The sequence below is a fragment of the Cibotium barometz genome, chromosome 1 (genome assembly GCF_041138505.1).
Source record: "Cibotium barometz isolate CiBa-2024 chromosome 1, ASM4113850v1, whole genome shotgun sequence".
Taxonomy (NCBI): Eukaryota; Viridiplantae; Streptophyta; class Polypodiopsida; order Cyatheales; family Cibotiaceae; genus Cibotium; species Cibotium barometz.
In genome coordinates, this window is record NC_141046.1 from 58,641,584 (window position 1) to 58,663,769 (window position 22,186).

General features: G+C 43.5%; 1 pseudogene across 3 annotated transcripts; it reads right to left on the minus strand.

Annotated features, from left to right (window-relative positions):
• Positions 1-838: 838 nt before the first annotated feature.
• LOC147642234 (calcium-transporting ATPase 8, plasma membrane-type pseudogene) lies at positions 839-20,061 on the minus strand (annotated as a pseudogene). Of its 3 annotated transcripts, XR_015266822.1 has the most exons (3): positions 12,285-12,556; positions 10,237-11,156; positions 839-4,426 (listed from the first exon to the last, which is right to left on the minus strand). The product of XR_015266822.1 is annotated as a calcium-transporting ATPase 8, plasma membrane-type pseudogene, transcript variant X3 (transcript). The 3 variants fall into 3 exon arrangements; XR_015266821.1 differs by lacking the exons at positions 10,237-11,156; positions 12,285-12,556 and adding an exon at positions 19,824-20,061; XR_015266819.1 differs by lacking the exon at positions 10,237-11,156 and having other exon boundaries at positions 12,285-12,589.
• Positions 20,062-22,186: the final 2,125 nt, after the last annotated feature.

The window sequence follows — 22,186 nt, forward strand, 5'->3', positions numbered from 1 at the left end:
TGGCAACAGCATCTCTTGCAAATCCTAATAAGTAAATCAAATCTTTACTTAAACCGTCTCTAAATAACAATTGCATTGTCAATTGCATGCTATTTAGAAAAGCCTTGGCAATAGTATTGCTTGTTTCTAGTATGTAGGAGCTATTTAGAAAAGCCTTGGTAGAAGTATTCATTGTTTCATTTACTTAGGAGACAATGGGAGCATGCACATAGCTAGCTAGCCACCACACTCTAGACAAAAGAACCTAAGTCAAATCTAATAAAAATGCCCATTTCCTTTCCATTGTGCTCATGACATTATAAAATCTTATACCTTGTAGTCACTAAATTTCAAAATCATCAAGTGGGACAAGTGACTTACCTAAGACCTAGAGTTGCACATGTGCAAGTGCAATTGCGTGTGCAGTCACAACACAAATGCTTCACTAGAATGAAGAAACAGAAAAAAACTAATAAAGTCCTACAAATCTTAGCCCTCCAAGTCTAGCAATAGCGAAAAAAAGGAGGAAAAATGATCTGAAAAAATAAAATGATTATGAAGCATGCTCTCAAGAAAATCAAGCATGTACATGTGCATATTTGTGTGTTTCATGTGAGCTTGAACATGAACATGTAAAAGCAATTGGACCATTTCACAAAAAGCATTTTTCTCAACACAACATGTGCATATTTGTTTGTTTCATGTGAGCTTGAACATGAACATGTAAAAGCAACTGGACCATTTCACAAACAAAAAGCATTTTTCTCAACCGATCATGAAGCTTATGACTAAGGGTAATCTTGAGAATTAAAATTATAAGTAAAATGTACCGAAATTATAACTAAAATGTCTTCTGAACTTTTGGATATTTATCAAAACTTTCAAAAAAAATAATTGTTGCATCAAAAAATGAGGATCTTCCAGGTCCCTGTATATATATAGTAGTGCAAGTTTTTTTTTTTGGGAAAATAACCTTTTTTTTTAATTTGTTTGTTTTGTAGTGGGTTATGGGGCATGAAAAAAAAATGATGGTAGGAAAATGATCAAACTCGACTGCTTGTTTCTCCTTGTTGTTGAACCTCCCTTCTTCGGTGGCGCCGTCTCCTAAGCCGCCGCATCTTTGTATACAATATTGGCTTCTTCGGCACAGGAATGAACTTTACAAAGAAAGCAATGGGCCAGCTTAGCGAGCCAATCACTATACTTATCACCCAATACTGCCAATCCAGCTTCACTGTTGAGGCAAACTTGTTTAAAAACTCAACTATAATAACCTGCAGTACTACAGTGGTGCCCACAATCCCAAGGAACAGCCAGTTCGTAAACAGCCCTCGGAACACATTCCTCTCCTCAAGCTTGCGTGCATTCACTTCATTGAAAAGCTGGCAAAAAACAAATGCATTGAATATGACTGTACTATTTATCCTTCCTGCATTCGAACCTGACAACCTCATCACATCCTTGCCTCTGAATTGCAACACAAGCAGCACTGCTACTTGATAAAAAGCCTGTGAGAAAATGTTCCTCCACATCACATTGGATATTAAAGGCTCTTTGCGCCCAATGGGGGGTATGTCCAGCAGCTTATCTGTTGGGGGCTCCGTCGCAAGTGCAAGTGCACCCAGTGTATCCATGATTAGATTAACCCATAGTAACTGTACGGCAGTCAAAGGCACATCACCCGATGACACTGCAGCAACAAAGTTGATTGTAAGAGCTGCCACATTCACCGTCAATTGGAACTGGATAAATTTCTGTATGTTGAGGTACACAGATCGGCCCCACCGTACCACTTTTACCACTGACGCGAAATTGTCATCCATGATGATGATATCAGAACTCTCCTTGGCAACTTCCGTGCCCTGAATGCCCATAGCTAGACCTATGTCGGCTTCACGAATCGCAGGCACATCATTGGTCCCATCACCTGTCACAGCAACCACCTCACCCAACTCTCTCAGTGTGCTCACCATAAGTAGTTTATCCGATGGCGAAGACCGTGCCATCACCACAATCTTAGGTAGCTCCTGTGCTCTAATTTCAGGAGTGTAGTTGCGGAATTCAGCCCCTTCAACTGCAAGATCCCCTTCCTTAAGAATCCCACACTCAGCAGCTATTGCTCTGGCTGTCATGATGTTATCCCCCGTGACCATCCGTACCTTTATACCGGCTGCCTGACACCGCTGCACAGCTTCGAGAACCTCAGGTCTGCAAGGATCTTTGATTCCAACTATTGCGAGAAGGGTTAAAGGACCTTCCGGAATCTTCCACTCTACTAACTGCTCACCAGTTGGGACCTCTCCAGCATCCACCTCCATATATCCAAATGCTATACAGCGCAAGCTTTCAGCACCCATACCCTCAATCACATTTAACAAATGGTTTCTCTCATCCGTAGTGATGGGCATTGTGGCATTATCTGGGCAGCACAAGAGCTTGTCACTCTCGCCCAGTATTATTTCTGCAGCTCCTTTCCAATGCACGTGCACATTGCCACTTTCAGCAGCCCTCACAGCCACACCCGCTCGCTTCTTTATGGAGTTAAATGACTCAACTTGCAAGATAGTAGACTGAGATCTCACAAAAGAATAGTCCATGCCCATTTTCAAACCCCATAGCAATGCTGCCTTCTCTGTTGCTGACCCCATCACTTCTGGGTCTCCGCCTTCTGCAGGAACAAAGACACTGCCGTTGCTATTCTGTGCAATGCCCTCAATGAGCAGATTGTAGTAGTTCTTGTGAAGGCTTTGAAGCTCTGAAACAGGATTTATCATACTGCCCGCCACCCACGCTTTCACTACGGTCATCTGGTTCAATGTCAGTGTGCCCGTTTTATCACTACAGATAGTAGTAGCACTGCCCATGGTCTCACAAGCCGACAACCTTCTTACAAGGGCCTTATCTGCAATCATTTTCTTCATTGCATAGGCTAGAGAGAGGGTAACAGCTAGTGGGAGACCCTCTGGCACTGCCACAACTACTATCGTCACAGCAATAGCGAAAATTTTCACCACACTATCAAAAGCGTCAGTTCCAGACGTTCGCCCTTTCTTGAACTTCCCTGAATCGTTTGACCCTTCAGTGTGACCCACAAAGTAGAAAATTAACAGTATCCCAAATACACAAACTGCCACAGTCAGCCCAATTTTACCGACAAGAGTTGCTACGCCATTCAGACGTACCTGCAAAGGGGTCTCTTCTCCAGTATCTTCACCAATTGCAGCCATTAGTTGGCCCCACTCAGTCAACATTCCAACACCAGTTACCACCATCACACCATGCCCATCGTCCACCTTGCCACCAGATAGAAGAAATGGTATCCTATGGTGCACATGGATTGGCTCACTCTCTCCAGTCAGACTCGATTGGTTTATGTATAGAGAATGCCCATCAACAAACAGGCCATCTGCAGGCACTTGATCTCCGATGTTAAGAACCACAATGTCACCCACCACTACCTGAAAGATTGATATCTCTTTCCTCCTCCCACCTCTGATGACCTCAACCTGAATATTCCTTTTTTCTTCATTCAAAGCTGAAAACTGAAGAGACTGCCTGTAGTCACTGACAGATGTGACAAGAATGACAAGGATTACCGCAAAACCAATGCTGACGCCATCATACCAGCCCTCTTGGATGCCTTCAGTCTTGATACCCAAGACCAAAGACAGCACAGCGCAAAGCATCAGGATAATGAGCGTAAGGTCTTTGCATGCATCAAAAGCAAAAACCCAGAAGCTTTTAGGAGGTTGTCTTGGGTACGTGTTGGATCCAAAAACCTTCCTCCGGGCCTCTAGTTCTTGGAGGTCATCAGTTACACCCTTGTCAGGACTGGTTCTGAGCAGGCGGGTGACCCCTTCGACGCCACCAAGCTCCTGTATAGACTCTGTCTGATGCTCTTGCACCAGATGCACGAGTTTGTCAGGCTCCACTTTGAAGTCATCCGAAGCATGCAGTGCTGCTGCCCCGGCTTTAAGGAAGAGGTTGATAGCTCTCAATGCCTGTGCACTTGCTCGGAGCCGCCTCAGCCGTTCAAATTTGAGCTCTTCTTCAGTGAAATCGGCCGTATAACGGAACCTACGGGCGGCATTGAGCACGAGGGTGGCCCTCTTCCAGCGCTGAAGGCTCTCTGTAGTAGGGCGCTTGGACGGAATATCAAAGACATCATCTTCTGCACTCTCGTAGTCATCTCGCCATGTGCTCCTGGCAGATGCTTCCTGGAAAAAGCTTCGTGATGACAAAAAGTCCTTGTGTGCTGATGAGAAATGATCATCCGAGAGGGAGCTCTTTGAAGTGGACATTACCAAGGACCTTCGCACAATCGGCTCCACGGGAACCTGCGATATAAGAAGCGCAGAGGCCTTGTACACATGCAGAAGGCCGAGACCAGAGGGTTGGCCAACCTAAACCTTTGCTACTGCAGCCAGTTCTGGACGAAAAGAAACTTCTGTACATACAACACAATGAGCTTTTGGCACCTAGATATACTAAAAAACGAGCTTTTAGCACCTAGATATACATACACACATGCACGCATACATAAATGTGCACATCCACACATAAAATTTTTACAGACTTGACAATTTCCTTGATAGGGAAAAACATGATTAACTTGATCCACATTGTACCCAAATGCCTTGCATGCAAAATCACATGTAAATATACCTTTTTTAATGATTTAGAGATTAAAAACATAACCGCTCGGCCTACCCTTGTGGATCCCCCTCTCCTTTCCTACCTCGATCCAGTTATCACTCTTGCATCTTCTTTTCTTTCCTCTCATTCTTGAGGTTCTGGCATAGCTATTTCTGATCCCCCCATGATCCAAGTCTATTCATTCTGTGGGTGCCAAGAACACGCAGCACACACCACCACCCCACCCTCCTCCACTCACATGTCGATGGTACCCATCCGGAATGTCGGGACTCAGAAAGTCCCGGGTTCTCGTTCATTGGTATCTACCAGAATGTTGTCTTCCTCCGCTCAAGTGGGCGATGAAATTGACTGGGGTCATCGATGTTCTAACATGTCCAAGGTGCTTCCGTCCCTCGGTTGTCTTCTTCCTTCGTCTGGCTCTGCGTCTCTTACATGGTACTGCCTGTGCATGGTCTTCTCAATCACAAGGTTAGACCCAACAAAAACCTCAATGTCTGAACTAACATGTACCTAGAGACAATATGCTTCGCCTCAGATGACTACAACCTTTGGAAGCATCTTTGTGCTCCACAAGTAATCATCATCCCATTCGAATCTTCAATATGGGGTTTGTACTATCGAAACCACCTTACTCCCAAAATCACGTTTGCACCAACCAAGGGTGTGACTTTGAGATCGCATGTAAACTCCACCTATGGGAATACTAGTGTTGCGCTCGAAGCAACATTCTTGACTTGACTCATTCCATCATTGAATCTGGTGACTTCCCTATCTACTGGTGTCAATCCAAGTAAGCATGCTCCGCAAGCCTCTCAAAAATGGCATCCTTAGTACTACCACAGTCAAACAAGACCACAATTGGGAGGCCGCCCAAAGTGCCATGACACTTCATGAGCTGACCTTCCATACCTAGAGCCCCCTCGATCTGATCTTCTTCATGCTTCTCGAAGGTTTCCACCTACAGAGGTTCTAACACTTGAGGGGTTCCCTCGTACGGGTTTGACCGAATCTTCCCAACCATAATGATACTAACCACTGGGTTGGGTGGGGACGACTCGACTGGTTCACGTTCGAGCTCTACAGCTACTGCTTGGGTCGCGGCCAGGAATCTCCTAGCGCAAGTCCATGAAGTATGCCCCACTGGGTGGTACCAAAAAGAACGACTCGCGCTGATAATGAGCCTTTTCGGTCTCCACCTGTCGTGTCCGCTTGGGCTTTCTGGTCAGGTGTGAGCTTTAGTGTGTTTGTGGATGGCTTAGAGCCCGAAGCTCCGGAAGGTTCATATATCACTTTGCAATGCTTACCTCGCCATTGCATGAACTAATCAAGAAACTGAAAGAAAGTGAAGCAAATAGAAAACACAGGTGTAGGCCCAGGTACAAGACCTGTAAATGCTGGAAATTGATGTTTATTGCTGAAAACTGAGCACGAGGGAAGCCCATAGGTGCTGTACAATGATAAGAAGCAGAAGCACCTACTAATGACCTCAAGAGGATGCAAAAAAATGAGATAGAATGAGGGGAAAGGGGGACAACCCTTATATACCCCTCATGAGAGTTGGTCAGCCAGCTGTAGTAGGCCGACAGCTCCATATTAGCATAAAAATGCTATAAAAGGTATAAAAAATGGGAAAAATTGCTTGAATAAATATGCATATGCAGGGCCTCATAAATAGCCAGTACAAGCATGGAGGATTGTCCATGGATTCCTTACTACTTGATCATTCCAAGAGAATTTAGCCATTGCAAAGAAAACATACAAAACAATGGCACAAATATCTCCATCAGAAAGAAGCACATAGAGATTGCTGTCAACATATACCCTCTCAAAGCCAAGAGATAACAAGAAGGCATCAATCTTCTAATACCAGGCATGGGGTGCCTGTTTGAGACCATAAAGAGCCTTCTGCTGAAGATACACATAGGTGTCCTGTCCCTGAATCACAAAACCAGGAGGCTGCTCAACATAAACTTTCTCCTCTAAATCTCCATTCAAAAAAGTAGATTTGACATCCATCTGGAATACGGGCCATGGCTGTAGGAGAAAATGTCTCATCAAAGTCTTCACCTGCCTTTTGAGCATATGCTCAAGCAACAAGGCGGGCTTTGTACTTGTCCAAAGTACCATCTGCATGAAACTTGACTTTGAAAATCCATTTCACACCAATAACATGATGATGTAAAAGCCGTGGCACCAAAGACCAAGTGTTATGCCTCGCAATAGAGGCCATCTCTACTTCCATGGCTTGCCACCGCTGCGGCTATGGAAGAGCCTCCTCTAGACTCTTAGGCTCATCAATCTCCTGGAGAGAACTCATGAGAGCATAAGTCACTGTGTCATGATATGTGGAAGCCCGAGATGGACGGCGAGGTCCAGGGGTGGTGGTAGAGATGTGTGCATCAGTCAGACCAGAACCTCTAAAGAGTTGTTGAACCCAAAGAGGTAGGCCAGCCTTCCTCTTAAAGCATGAAGAAGAAGATCCAGCTGTAGTAGAGGACTCGTTCGGTGCTGCTAGAAGTGGTGATGAAGTAAGCACTAGTGAGGGTAATCCCGAAGTCAGAGCAGGACTCGTAGAGGGACTGGGAGCAGCAGAAGCTGGTGCAACAGGAACAAGTGGTGGTAAAGTAGCAACTGGCACCGGGATTGCAACAGGGGGGGGGGGAGGAGGAGCTGGACGTGGAAGAGGTATAAGATCACTAGCATCTGCCGAGAATGGATCATCCAGAAAATCGGAAGATACATCGGGTGGAGAGGAATCAACGCCAAACAAGCTCTCATCAAACCGAGCATCACGAGAAATGGGATCCCAAAAGCAATACCTTTTGGATCTCAAACTGAAGCCTATGAAGATCATCCTCTTTGACTTCGGAGAGAGTGTGGTCCTTTTCTTATCTCGAACATGACATAAGCAACACAACCGAAAACACGAGGATGAGAAACAGAAGGCTTGTGTCTTGTAAAAACCTCCTCCAAAGTCATCTCCTCAACCACTTTTGTGAGAGAGCGGTTAACGAGATAAATTGAGGTAACCACAGCTTCAGCCCAGAAAGCAGGAGGGAGACCTACATGATGCAACAAAGCACGAGCCATTTCTTTGATGGTCCGATTTTTCCGTTCCACAACTCCATTCTACTGAGGAGTGTAAGGAATGGTAGTCTGTCGGTGAATGCCCTTCAAAGCAAGGAAGTCATCAAATGGTACAAACTCGCCACCATGATCAGTTTGGAGGAATGAAACTCTACCCTCAGACTGATTTTCTACCATTGTGATCCAAGTCCTAAAACTGGCAAAAGCATTTGACTTGCGAGCCAAAAAACATACCCAGACTTTGCGAGTGAAATCATCCACAAGAAGAAGTGTCACAAATGAAGGGGACTCCCGAAACAACAATAGAATAGACCAAACACTTCAGATACTAGACACAGAGCATGAAGACACCGCGGAAGAAACCATATACAATACAATAACACCACACTGAGCCGGAACGGCCGGCCCCCTGTAGGAACTTCTTTATTGACAGAGAAGCTTTTATAATAAACCAGGGTGCATACAGCACCGGATTTTCCACAAAGCATCAACAGAAATCTCTTGCCCAGATATCTATCCAGAGCCAAGACAAAACAAAGCTCCAAAAAGCCATCCGATAACCTGCCTCAAAACAGTCCCATAATCAGCTCATAATCAGCCCATAAACTGTCCGCAAAACAGCCCTTAAACTGTCCATAAAACAGCCCGGTACGGAACCCAAAACAACCCCGAGTTCCATGCCAAATCAGCTCCAAAACATAACCATAAATCAGCCCATAAACAAGTCGACCAGCCCTGTCAGGCTCTGGGAGAAAGCAACCAGCCATGAGGCTGCCCTAGCAGAAGTCGACCAGCTCTATGGCTGTCCTGGAGGGAGTGGACCAGCTCTATAGAAGGTAAGGAGCAAGTTGGCCAACAGAGGAGAGAGAGAGAAGGCTCTAGAGTGATACGCATGATCAAAAAACAGCCCCCTGGCTTTGCTTAAATAGAGTCGATTGGCTATATTTGAAGTGCTTTTCCTTTTTGCCCACAATAGGTGAACTTGCCCAAAAATATCAATTTTACGCTTTTCTTGGTTTGATGCCCAAGTTTCATCTAGGCGCCTCCTTCTGTCCACCTTTCCATGCCCAAAATAATAATATGTCCAATACGTTTTTAATGATATGTGAACACACCGACTTATAAACATTATAAGTCACTTTGATGAATAAAATCCCATGCTGCTCATGCTGTGTGGCCATCTTTTAGGCCAAACCATGCCAGTAAAATGCTCTAGCTTTCTTCTGTGGAAAATCCCCATTCACACCTTGGTTCTGCTCAGTGTGTGAAACACTAATCAAGACCGGTGAAGGGACCAAATGGTGACAAGAAGAAAATATTAAGCCCCTCCAAGAGACTCAATCTCCATAGGTCCTGCAAGATCTGCATGTATAAGCTCCAGTCTTCAGGTTGATCGATGAGTGGCCTCCTCTGGAAATGCATCTCAATAATGCTTGCCCATTATGCAGGATGAGCAGATGTGTGAGGACCTAAGCTGAGGGAATCTGCTGACAACCTGCTTAGAATGGAACTTCTGCAAGGTAGCAACGGGTACATGACCGAAGCGAGAATGCCACAGGGAAGTATCTACCTCAGAAACCAAAGCCATCAAGGGGGAGAAAAGCTGATGAATATGGGAATCAGTGTGAGGGATTTGGGAAGAAAAATTGGTGATCTTGTAGAGACCCCCATCATGGACTCCATTGGCAACAACCGAGAGTCTTCCTATCGATTAGTTCGATGACCTCATCATGAAAGTACACAACAAGTCCCTCTGAGAAGCTTTGTATACTGAAAACAGATTTTTGAAAATCCGTGGTACATGTAGAACATCATGTAAGGTGGTAGAGGAACCCAAAGAAACATTACCAACACCGATGACGGGACGTGAAGAGTTGTCGCCAATGTGAACTGAAGAAGAGAGAGTCTGGTAGTCCTCCAAGATATGGGCCAGATTGGTCATATAGGCAGAAGCACCACTATCACCAACCCATTCCACCACTTCAAGTGTGTCACTAACCTCTTCAGGAGAAGTCATATCTGTGATCATCACGAGGAGTGAATCCTGTGAAGAAGTGGATGAATCTATGACTACCATGTATGCAACTTTGGTAGATCTCTCCTCTGAAACTTTGCCTTTATCTTTGGTGTTGTCCTTGTCAGATGCTTTAGAAGCATCCTAGGCTTTATACTTGGCTTTGGCTACTAGAGAATCATCACGACGACGAGCAAAGCAACGAGCCTCAATATGACCTGACCTGCCACAGTAATCACGTTCATTGCTTTTGTTCTTGGATTCCTTAGAATCCTGTTTACCCTTGCCTTTGTCTTTATTTTTGTTGTTGTTGAAGTTCCCTTTTCCGCCTTTGCCTTTGTCTTTGCCCTTGTCAGAGGCAACAAAAGCAAACTCCGACTTGCCTTTTTCGCTAAGCATGCACTTGTCGTGGAGATAACTCACGACTTCCTCAAAAGGGGGGAGAGAATCACGGAAATAAATATTATCCCTAAAAGAATCAAAGGAAGCATGCAATTTACCAAGAAGTTTATGGATGGGATTGTTGATGGTGCTCCCGTACTCCTCAAGCTGCAGCTTGATACGGGTGAACTCTCCAATCTTCTCAATCAAGTTATCTGACTCATTGATTGTAAGCTTCTCTAGATCTGACTCCAATTTGGCAATCTTCACTGTCGAAACTCTCCCATACCTCCTCTAGATCTCTGTCCACATCTGAAGAGCATTACTCTAGGTAGAGACAAATTGTGCCTGTATAGATGGAGTCATTCAATGGATGATGATAAGACGAGCCCGGGCATCCAATATGCTTCTCAAACCAGGGTCCACCAAGTGAGGTGTGGAGATAGCCATCCACACACTGGCTCCTTTCAGCAACAACTAAGTGTAGAAAGACCAAGTATGATAGTTGGTTGTTGTAAGCTTCAAGGAGTCGCTGACTTGGGAAGGATTGTAGGATGGTATATGGGTAGGGGTGGGAGCAAGACCTGGATGAGAGAAACTCAGAGAGGAGAGATTGGGAATAGAAACCACCTATGGAGCGGGAGCAAGGGATCCATACTATGATCGTGCTAGAGTATCAACAGGAGAAGGAGCAGCAATAGAGAGACCTCGTGAAGCCATGTGCTCTGACAAGAAACCTTCTCTTAAGAAAAGGGCTGAAAAAAATCAGCAAATCCTCCTCTCAGGCTGTGCACAAAAAGAAGTAAGGAAGGGTGGGTGGGAAACTGAAAGGAGAGGAAGAAGGAAGATCTCTCCAAGCTGTATATCCCTGTCCTCAGCACCAAGAAGAGCGCTTCAGCAATCCAATCGACAGAAAAATCAGCAATCTTTGCTGAAAATTCAGAAATACAACAGTCCCAAGCATCAAATGAAGAAAACGCAACAATCTTGAGGAAGCCTCTGCTCCTGAGAGAAAATGCAACACCTTCCACGCTGAAATCTGCAGAAAATGCAGGAAACTGTCAAAGCCTCTGCTCCAAGACAGAAAATGTAGCTCTCTTTTGTTCACACATCAGCGTTTTTCTCTAATACCATGAAAGAAAGTGAAGCAAATAGAAAACACAGGTGTAGGCATGTCATCAAAGGGTGTCTCTCTAGCCTACCTGAGGTGTTCCAATTAATACAACCCAGTAGTTTAGGGCTATTTTGCGTACTGTGTGTTTGAGTTTCGCTGCTCTCTCTTCTCTTTATATCTCTGAAAACCCTAGCAAATAGGCACAACAGCTCTACACCAACTGAGAAGTTCTTTATGCCCTGAGGTGTTCTAGTTGCGGCTACCTTCCTCCCACTCCTAAAACCTTCAGTATTTCCTCCTGCACCTTCTCCACCAGGTTGCAGCAGGTTGCAGCAGCAAGGCAAGACCGCCTTGTGCACAGCGAGCATGCCCACACAAGCTAAATACTATGCATGCATACACATGTGCACACATGTAAATACATAATGTGGAAATCTCTACAAATGTGATCCATATTATGTGGATACGCCTCCTTGTCACATCCAGTTTTGACAATTTGTAAATTTTTCAAAAGGTTTGTCTGGTGCCTTCACACACTCACTGCAAAGCTGCTGGAATCCCAAGATCTCCCCTGCCCAGCCTTGTGGACAGGTCCCTCACCGACCCTGAAAAAGTACTGACAGACCCTGATTTTGTGGAGCACTGTGTAAGGCCCTAATTATGCTAAAGAAATTCATAAACTTCATGCACATGCCTACTCTAGATTGCAAGACTTGTCTCCAACCTTCCACTTAATTAGCCTCTAACTAGGTGGAAAATCCTTAATAACTAGGTAATTTTGTGGTGTTAAGGGAAGGGTCCAGTTAACTAAGAGTATGAGTCAGGGCTTAAGAAACTGATAAAAGTAGGGTTGGAGTCATGTTGAAAAATCATGTTAGGAACTTTATAGCGGATTAACTCTTAAGCCTAAAGACAAAAGATGAATTGGGTGGATTAATTCTTAAAGGGACTTGTTAAGCGGGGCTACAAAATGCAAATTTGTGATACTCCACTAAAAAAGATTGCTTTAAGAAATCAGATGTGTTTGGATGATTTTTGAGTTGAATTAAATACCGCTTTTTTTCCGAAGGGCTGACGATGAGCTTGTCTGTATTATAAGCTGGGCATGCATTCCGTACGCTCCGTACATATGCGGCGGCAAATGTAGGACACGAGCGGATAACGACGTCGCGATACACACACACACACACACACACACTCAGAAATCACTCTTGAGCAGGCAACGCAGAGCAGGACAGAACCCAAAAGGGGAGAGTCCAGAGGAGACTAAACAAGAGGCTCGGGTCCTACATTGGCTAACAAGTCCACGCTCGTACGCGCCAACTCCCACTCGTGAGACGGAAGCATCGCGGCAGCTTCGCGTATCAAACCGACAGCAACTTTGGCCAGGAGGAGCCTTCCTGGAAGATTCCTCGGATCCGGAAAGTAGTACGATTCTACGTGCGTTACGCGAATCCGTGTGAAGCCCCACCCACCGTCTATCTTGCCTCCTTTTGCTCAAAAGTTTACGCCCCCCTTTTTTTAACACACCACATTCCATTGTTCGTTCCCTTTTCCATGTGCTTGTCTCGGTGTATCTTTCACGGCTCTCATGATTCTATGGGTTGGACTTTCTTCCAAAACCTTTTTCATTGTTGGCTTCTTAATGTCAAACCCCCATAGGATCTCCTCATACAACGCTCTTGGTACAAGACTCGAAACCTGCAAACAAACCAAACAAACGTGAAGGGGATGCAGGCCTGACTCACCTCCCAACCTTGACAGTCGTGGGCAAGCCCAGAAGTCTTGGCTGTCCCCATCGAGCCACAAGATAAACTTGACACTTGAGAATATAATCTTCTACATACCCTCTAATCTTTGGCCAATAAAAAGTGTATTTCACTAAAGCTAATGTCCTGTGTTACGCCAGGGTGTCCAGGGGCGTCGTGACACTCCTTAAGAATCTTGGACCCAATGTCCGGGATCTGTGGTACACAAATTTTGTCATTACGGAATAGTAAACCATTCCGAATCATCCACACTGGCCTCCTAGAGCCTTAATGGTAGGCTACTCAGTCATTGAGTCTTGGTCAATCAATGAGCTCCCGTCCTGGATCTTCTGCCAAAATGGACCAAAATAACTATCAGTCCTACAAAGCCCTCTCAATGACTGAAATAAGTGAGTAGAAATCTCAGTGAACGACAAAGTATTCACCTCTCTAATTTGACTAAGCGCATCTGCGACACTATTCATGGACCCCTTTTGATAACGAATTTTAAAATCAAAATCTTGCATTAACTCAGCCCAACGAGCTTTCCTTCCTCTCAAATCATCGGCATCACACACATACTTAATTGACTGATGATCAGTCATACATTTTCTTTGACCTCTTTTTCTCTACCTATCGACTTGCTCGTTCTCAAGGCTTGCTTTGATACCACTGTCAAATCCCCATAGGATCTCCTTGTAGAACGCCCTTGGTACAAGACTCGAAACCTACAGACAAACCAAACAAACATGAAGGGGGTGCAGGCCTGACTCACCTCCCAACCTTGACAGTTGTGGGCAAGCCCACAAGTCTTCACTGTCCGCACCGAGCCACAAGCTAAGCTAACTAGATGGACGTATCGACCAATCTCTACCTCGTGACATCCCATACCGCCATGAAGCTACCCTCGCGAGCCTCGAGACTACTGTCGGTCTCTGCGCATAAAGCAGGTGCACGTCTGCATTAGATCTAGGCTCCTGACCATAGAGCTCTCACAAAGACACGCGAGACTCTATGAACTAATGACTAACCTTGGCCACCCTTTTATAGGCTCTTGGTCGGTCATTGGACGTCCACACTTGGATGCCCGCCCGTCCATACTTGGGTGTCCGCCCGTCCATACTTGGGTGCTCGCCCGTTAGTCTATCCCTAACTCAGCTCGCCAATCAGCCTGCCTAGCTCCAAGCTTCCCCAAACCTCGAAGCTAGTCTTGTGTGCATGTAGCACACGGTAGATACACATTGTGCACATGACACTTAAAGTGGTGTATGCTTGTGATGTGTGAAGAGAGAGAGAGAGGGGCATGTGAGAGAGATTAATGTACCTAAAGTGGTTTATGCTTGCCATCTCTAGTGTATGTGTGAAGAGAGAGAGAGAGAGAGAGAGAGAGAGAGAGAGAGAGAGACATTCATGTGTGTGTGTGTGTGTGAGAGAGAGAGAGAGAGAGAGAGAGAGGCATGTGAAAGACAGAGATTGCCAACTCCGTGCACGCTTGTGAAGTGTGCAAAGTGCATGCACAAGTTGCTATTTCATTATCAGAACGATCGCTTGTACTTGGGCTTTTGATGAGATGGATATGGGGCAATGATATGTTGGATTCACTTAGATAGCAAGCTAATCACCAATAGATGTAGTGATAGCTTGTGACAACACTAAGTTATACATCAACAAATGATTAAGCTAAAGAACACTCGTTAAGTAGCAATAATAGAGACTTAACACATGTCATGTAGCTACTTAACACATGGAAATGAAAGAGTATTCAATAGGAAGCCAAAACGGTGACAAGAGCCAAGGTTCACAAAGTAACACTAAGATTGGATTAAACACAAAGTGCATACAAAAATGCTAGAGCTCTCACACACTAGAGAAGGTGTAGAGACCATGCTTTTATAGGCCCAGTGAAGGGAGGCGCCTAAATCACACCCACTTGCCCACTTGCCTGTCTCATGCCACCTAGAGGAGGTGCCTTGAATGTTGGTCAATAACCATGGGTTACAAGCTAACCCATGGTTTACACCTTAGCCCATACCCTAAGCATAAACATATTAAACCCATTGATATACACTAAGTAATGGATGTAGATCAATCTATGCTCAACACCCTCTCTTGATCTAAATATATCACGTAGGGTGTGTAGATCAAGGAATCACATAGGCACTTAGTACCACAAGAGAATTCTTCACAAAGAAACTAAAAGGACCAATCTAAATCAACAATATTAGCTTCCACCTTAGATTTGCCTTTGTTTTTGCCATTGTCTTTGTCTTTGTCTTTGTCGGTGGAGTTTCTTTTTTCTTCATCTTCCTTCTTTTTCCTACAATCTTTGATCATATGGCCCTTTTTTCTGCAGTAATAGCAAATTCTTGGAGCCTTCTTTTTATCTTGGTCTGTAAATCAAAGCCTGGTCGCCCAATAGATGAGGTGCAATTGAAGATGATGAACTTACCTCCATTCTTGTTTCTTCTAATATTAAAGAAGATGCGTCTGAGACAAGTGTGAGGTTAGGTTGATTTGAAATGACAGAAACACACTGTTCAAAAGTTGGAGGCATACTGCATAGAAGCGCAAAAACAGTTGTTTCTTCTAAGATTGTAACACCTACTCCAGAGAGCTGGTTGATGAGACACCTAAGATCATTCATATGAGTGCAAATGGATGTCTTTTCAGCTTTCTCTAACCTATAGAGCCGCTTCCTGAGAAACAGTCGTGCTGCTACATTGGATTGACCAAAAATAGCTTTCAGTCGAAGCCAACCTTCATGAGCACTAGATGTTGAGCTGACCTGATGTATTTGATGATTACTAAGACCACTTATGATGAATGATAAGGCCTTTGCATCACTTTCTTCTATTTTTGAACTGCCTCCGGATTTCTTGTTGTGGGTTTCCTTTCAGTCCCACTTGCAAGACCGCATAGATCTTTATCTATTAATGTCATTTGCATTTTGATGGCCGAGGGTGATATTTTGTACCATCAAAACGGTCATTTCTATCAAAGAACCAACCCTAGTGACTTGACATTTTACGACAAAGTCCCTCTCTGGTTAAAACACCCTTTATAGTTGGAGGGTTATTACAAATATGTTGCTTTCACCCAGCTTCACCAAGCACCTTCCCCATACAACTGCAAACTTCCACATAGAAGAGTTAAAAATCCCATGCTTTTTGCTAAGTGGTAGTAGTGAGATTTGTTTGATTTTTTATTTTTATCTTTTGCTCTTTGCGGTTACTTGACTCACAAGAATTAGGCATGGAATGAGTCCTTTATAGTGATAGGACTACTACAATGGGGATTTTCTCACAAAAACGTTTTTTTCACACCACTAAGTTAAAAATGCCTCATGTGAACATTTGCTAGATCACTTAGCATAGATTTTGTTTACTTTAAACGAATGTGTTCACAACATCATGTGCATCCCCTCTTGTTAGATTTAAAGATTATTAATGTTGTGGTGCCCAAAATAGAAGATTTTCTACTTGGCGCCGAACTGATCAGCAACGTAGCGGCAAGTTGATGTTGTAGCCATGAACTAGCTATTGTTGAGTCAATGTGCCTATGAGGTGCATCTCGCGCAAGATGCAAATGTTGACAAACACCATCAAAACGGTTCGTTGGGCTGCAGCTGTTGTAGATGGCTCAGGAGAGCTACGGCCCTAGCCAGGCATCGCAAAAGGAGGTGGAGTCGCACCTGTCGCCTAGGGGTTAGCAGAACCTCAGAGTTGACCCTTCTCTGTAGTCACTTCAGAGATACGCACTATAAGGCTAATGATGAGGGATGCTGCGCAGAAGGCTGATGTTGCACAAGGAGCTGAAGCCTCATGCTCTGCACCACTCAGCTCTTGGAAGCTCTAATCAACGGCTAAAGAAGGCTTCTTGCAGGTACAAAAGCTCACACAGTAGAAGAGGAGCAGCCCGTAGCTTCACACAGTGGAAGGAGAGGCCTGTTGTTAACCACAAAAAGGGCTTGATGCTGCACGTAGTCTCTGATGCTTGTTCTTCCACATAGTTGTAAGCAACAGTAGGGGCGCTGACAATGGAGGAGGTGTAAGAGGCCAAAAACAATGAAAGAGGAGGCAGATGAGCTCACCCTCTTTAGCCACGCACGCTCCTTCTTGCTTCTTCCTTTGCTGGTGATGATAGAAACTGCTTTACACCGAATGTTACCCTTCAGAAAGTTACCTCCTCACTAAGTAGAGGTGGTGAGTGTTATTTGAAGCAGTAAACCATATAGTAATCAAGAAGCTATCCCACTCTTTCTCTTACATAGATGACTCTCTATCTTCTTTATCTCATAAAGAGTTTCTCTCAAAATTTCTCTCCTCTCACTCACATAGATAAGATAATAGAAAAGAAAAATGCTCACAAAGAAACCATCCCTCTCTCTACTTCTTGTTCCACTCAAGATACAATGAGGTTATGGTTAAGCTGTCACAAAGTATTTAAAACAACCACCTACTCCTCACAAAGAAGAATCGCCGAAAATGCTCAAGGCTACACACACAGAGTATGCTCTAAACCCTAACTTGTGCCACACAATCTAGGATTTTAGACTCACCAATTTTCAAACTCACAAGTGCAACTCAAGTGAAATAAAAAATGAGGGATATAGTTAATCAAAGATTAACACACACTTAGAAATTAAAAGGACAATACTAAATCAAATACTCACGAAACAACTCATGCCCTCAAGCTAATCACCAATAGATATAGTGATAGCTTGTGACAACACTAAGTTATACATCAACAAATGATTAATCTAAAGAACACTCATTAAGTAGCAATAATAGAGACTTAACACATGTCATGTAGCTACTTAACACATGGAAATGAAAGAGAACTCAATAGGACACCAAAATGGTGACAAGAGCCAAGGTTCACAAAGTAACACTAAGATTGGATTAAACACAAAGTGCATACACGAATGCTAGAGCTCTCACACGCTAGAGAAGGTGTAGAGACCATGCTTTTATAGGCCCAATGAAGGAAGGTGCCTTGAATGCTGGTCAATAACCATAGGTTACAAGCTAACCCATGGTTTACACCTTAGCCCATACCCTAAGCATAAATCTATTAAACCCATTGATACACTCTAAGTAATTGATATAGATCAACCTATGCTCAATATGATAGGATTGTCTTGATTTTACCTCGCTAAAAAAATGTTTTTTTCGAGCTTTGGGAGCTCTTTGGATTGTAGATAGTGAGATTGAGAGTCTTCGTAAAGGACCTCAAAATGTTGCTTCAAACTCAATTGTTGGTTCTTGAATGTGGAGGTGTGGAAAGTGTTGCTTCTAAGTTCTCAAAAGTCAAGGTGAAGAAATCTCATTTTGTTGACAAATAAATCATGTAAAGCAAAAGCTCTACTTGACAAGTGTCTATTTAGGCCTTTAACACTTATGACTCATAGATGATGGGGGGGGGGGAGGTGGGCGCTTAAACAAGCAAGAACGAGCATTCATGGGGACCTTGCACTACATTACTTCAACTTTCAAAAATTCTCCACATAAATCTAACTTGTCACTATTTGCATGTATTGTCCACCATCATGCTAAGATACGTGACGTTTTATTATAACTATGCATTATAGTGCATTACTAAATTGCACCTCTCAAGCACCAACTTGGCAAGTGTCCATAGAAATGGGACAAGGGAAACAATCACAGTCAAGGAAACTATAGTGTTCTTTCATATTTCACATCTTAATTCCCAGTGTCTCCCCTGCCACTTTTAGGCGAACTTCCCACGTGGAGAACCCGCGACACAAATATAATAAGAACTAGCAGGCCCAATCATAATCTTCGTCCTTATTAAGAGAAAGAATCCATTGCTATGAATGCCTTGCCTTTTGGTTCATGATCTTTATCTTTTTCTTTTTCCTCCTGTTAATATACAAGGTTTGCATACTCTTTTTCGTGTTCCTTTGCCATCTTCTTGAAGGATTTTGCTTCTATGTGACCAAGCTTCTTGCAGTAATTGCATTTGATTCTCATGCCCCCTTTCTTTTCTTTCCATTTGGTTACCATAGCTTTGTCTACATCTTCACCTTGATCCTTAAGATGACGGTCTTCTTCTATTAACACAGGATCCTTAAGATGATTGACTTCATCTATTAACACTGAAAGCATGTCATCAAAGGGTGTGTCTCTGGCCTACGTGAGGTGTTCCAATCCAGAAGTTTAGGGCTATTTTGTGTGCTGTGTGTTTGAGTTTCGCTGCTATCTCTGTCTGAAAACCTTAGCAAATAGGCACGACAGCTCTACACCAAATGAGAAGTTCTTTATGCCCTGAGGTGATCTAGTTGCGGCTACCTTGTCACATCCAGTGTTGACAATAGATTTTTCAAAAGGTTTGTCTAGTGCCTTCACACGCTCGCTGCACAGCTGCTGGAATCCAGACAGGAAGTCTCCCCTTACAGACCCTAATTTTGTGGAGCGCTGTGGAAGGCCCTAATTATGCTAAGGAAATTCATAAACTTCCCTACTCTAGATTGGAAGACTTGTGTCTCCAACCCTCCACTTAATTAGCCTGGAAAATCCTTAATAACTAAGGTAATTTTGTGGTGTTAAGGGAATGGTCCCGTTAACTAAGAGCATGAGTTAGCGCTTAAGAAACCGATGGTTGGATTGACTATGTTGAAAAATCATTTTAGGAACTTAATAGCGGATTAACTCTTAATACTAGTAGAGACAAAAGATGAATTGGGTGGACTAATTCTTAAAAAGTAGGATTAAGGGACTTGTTAAGCATGATTGCGGGGGCTACAAAATCCAAATTTATGATGCGACACTAAAAAAATCAGATGATTGTTTTTAAGTTGAATTAAGTAAGGATCAAAACGCACCGCTTTTTTTCAGAAGGGCTGACGATGAGCTTGTATGTATTATCAGCTGGGCATGCATTCCGTACCTCCGTACATAGAATCGAGCGGATAGCGACGTCGCACGTGGGCAAGATGTATAATACACACACACACAGAGTGCACACACACTCAGAAAGCACTCTTTAGCAGCAGGCAACGCAGAGCAGTGGAGAACCCAAAAGGGGAGTTATTAGTCCACAGTCCAGAGGCCGAGTCCTACCTGTCGGCGCTCCCACTGGCTAACAATTCCACGCTGGCATACGTGCCGTACGCGCCAAGTCACATCTTCATGAGACGGAAGCGTCGCGGCAGCTTCGCTGACAGCGACAGGTGTAGCCTTCCCGGATCCGACGATTCTACGTGCGTTACGCGAATCCGTGTGGAGCCCTATTTTGCCTCCTTTTGCATCTATCTTGCCTTCTTTTGCGGACAAACTTCAAAAGTTTACACCCCCTTTTTTTACATTGCATTGTTTATTTGGCGCCCTTTTTCATGTGCTTGGCTCGTGTCACATTGAAAATAAAAGGGTTGGACTTTCTTCCAAACCCTTCTACATCGTTGGCTTAAAGTGGTTTATGCTTGCCATGTGTGAGAGGGCCATGTGAGAGAGATTAATGTACCTAAAGTGCTTTATGCTTGCCATGTGTGAGAGGGCCATGTGAGAGAGATTAATGTACCTAAAGTGCTTTATGCTTGCCGTCTCTAGTGTATGTGTGAAGAGAGAGAGAGAGAGTGTGTGTGTGGCATTCACACGTGTGTGTGTGTGTGAGAGAGAGAGAGAGAGAGAGAGAGAGAGCGTGTCGCTCTTGTACCTGGGCTTTTGATGAGATGGATATGGTACAATAATTCTCAATAGGAAAGCACTATTTCTTGATGTGGTCCTTGGTCATGCTAGAAAAACTCAACTGTTAGTGTAGCTTTTCTTGATTGAAATCAAGAAATCCTAGTTCGAATCTTTCGGGTATCTCTTTTCCAAGGATATCTTTTACATAATTTAGTTATAATCCCATCATATAGTAGCTTTTCAATAGTTAAAAAACCAGCAGCCTTTGAGGATTGTCTTGATTCTCCCTCGCTCAAAAAAATGTTTTTTTCAAGCTTTGGGGACGAGAGAGAGAGAGAGAGAGAGAGAGAGAGAGGCATGTGAGGGAGATAGAGATTGGCAACTCCATGCACACTTGTGAAGTGTGCAAAGTGCATGCATAAGTTGCTATTTCATCGTACTTGAGCTTTTGATGAGATGGATATGGGTCTCTTGGCCATTTTTATATGAGTCACTCAAGTTCATGCTCAAGAGAAGAACTTTAATAATGTATAATGAACACAAAATGTGACCTTCCTGAGCATAAAAGCTTTCCATGCTACAAAATAATTTAAATATGAAAGAACACTATAGTTTCCTTGACTGTGATTGTTTCCCTTGTCCCATTTCCATGGACACTTTCCAGGAAGGTGCTTGAGAGGTGAAATTTAGTAATGCACTATAATGCATAGTTATAATAAAATGTCACATACCTTAGCATGATGGTGGACAATACATGCAAAGACTGACATGTTAGATTTATGTGGAGAATTTTTGAAAGTTGAAGTACTGTAGTGTAAGGTCCCCATGAATGGTCATTCTTGCTTGTTTAAGCACCCCTCCCCCCCCCCATCCATGAGTCATAAGTGTAAAGGGCCTACATAGGCACTTGTCCAACTAGAGCTTTTGCTTTATATGATTTATTTGTCAAAACAGAATGAGATTTCTTCACCTTGACTTTTAAGAACTTAGAAGTAACACTTTCGGCACCTCCACTTTTAAGAACCAACACTTGAGTTTGAAGCAACATTTTGAGGTCCTTTACGAAGACTCTCAATCTCACTATCTACAATCCAAAGAGTCCCCAAAGCTTGAAAAAAAACATTTTTTTGAGTGAGGTAAAATCAACACAATCCTCAAAGGTAACTGGTTTTAACTATTTGAAAAGCTACTATATGATGGGATTATAGCTAAATTATGTAAAAATATCCTTGGAAAAGAGAGAGCCAGAAGATTTAAGCTAGGATTTCTCGATTTCAATCAAGAAAAACTACACTAACAGTTGAGTTTTTCTAGCATGGCCAAGGACCACATCAAGAAATAGTGCTTGCCTTCCCTTTATTCTCTCTTTAAAGTATGTTAAAGAGCTCAATAACCGGTACTCTCTCTATATTCTTTCAAATGGCATGATATAATAATGGGACACAAGATCATGATGAACTCTCACTAAAATGCTAGGATATCATAGTAACACATAGCAAGATCTCTTTGGTAACTATTCTCACATCATTCTATGCCACTACCATGTCGAAGTTCATATTTA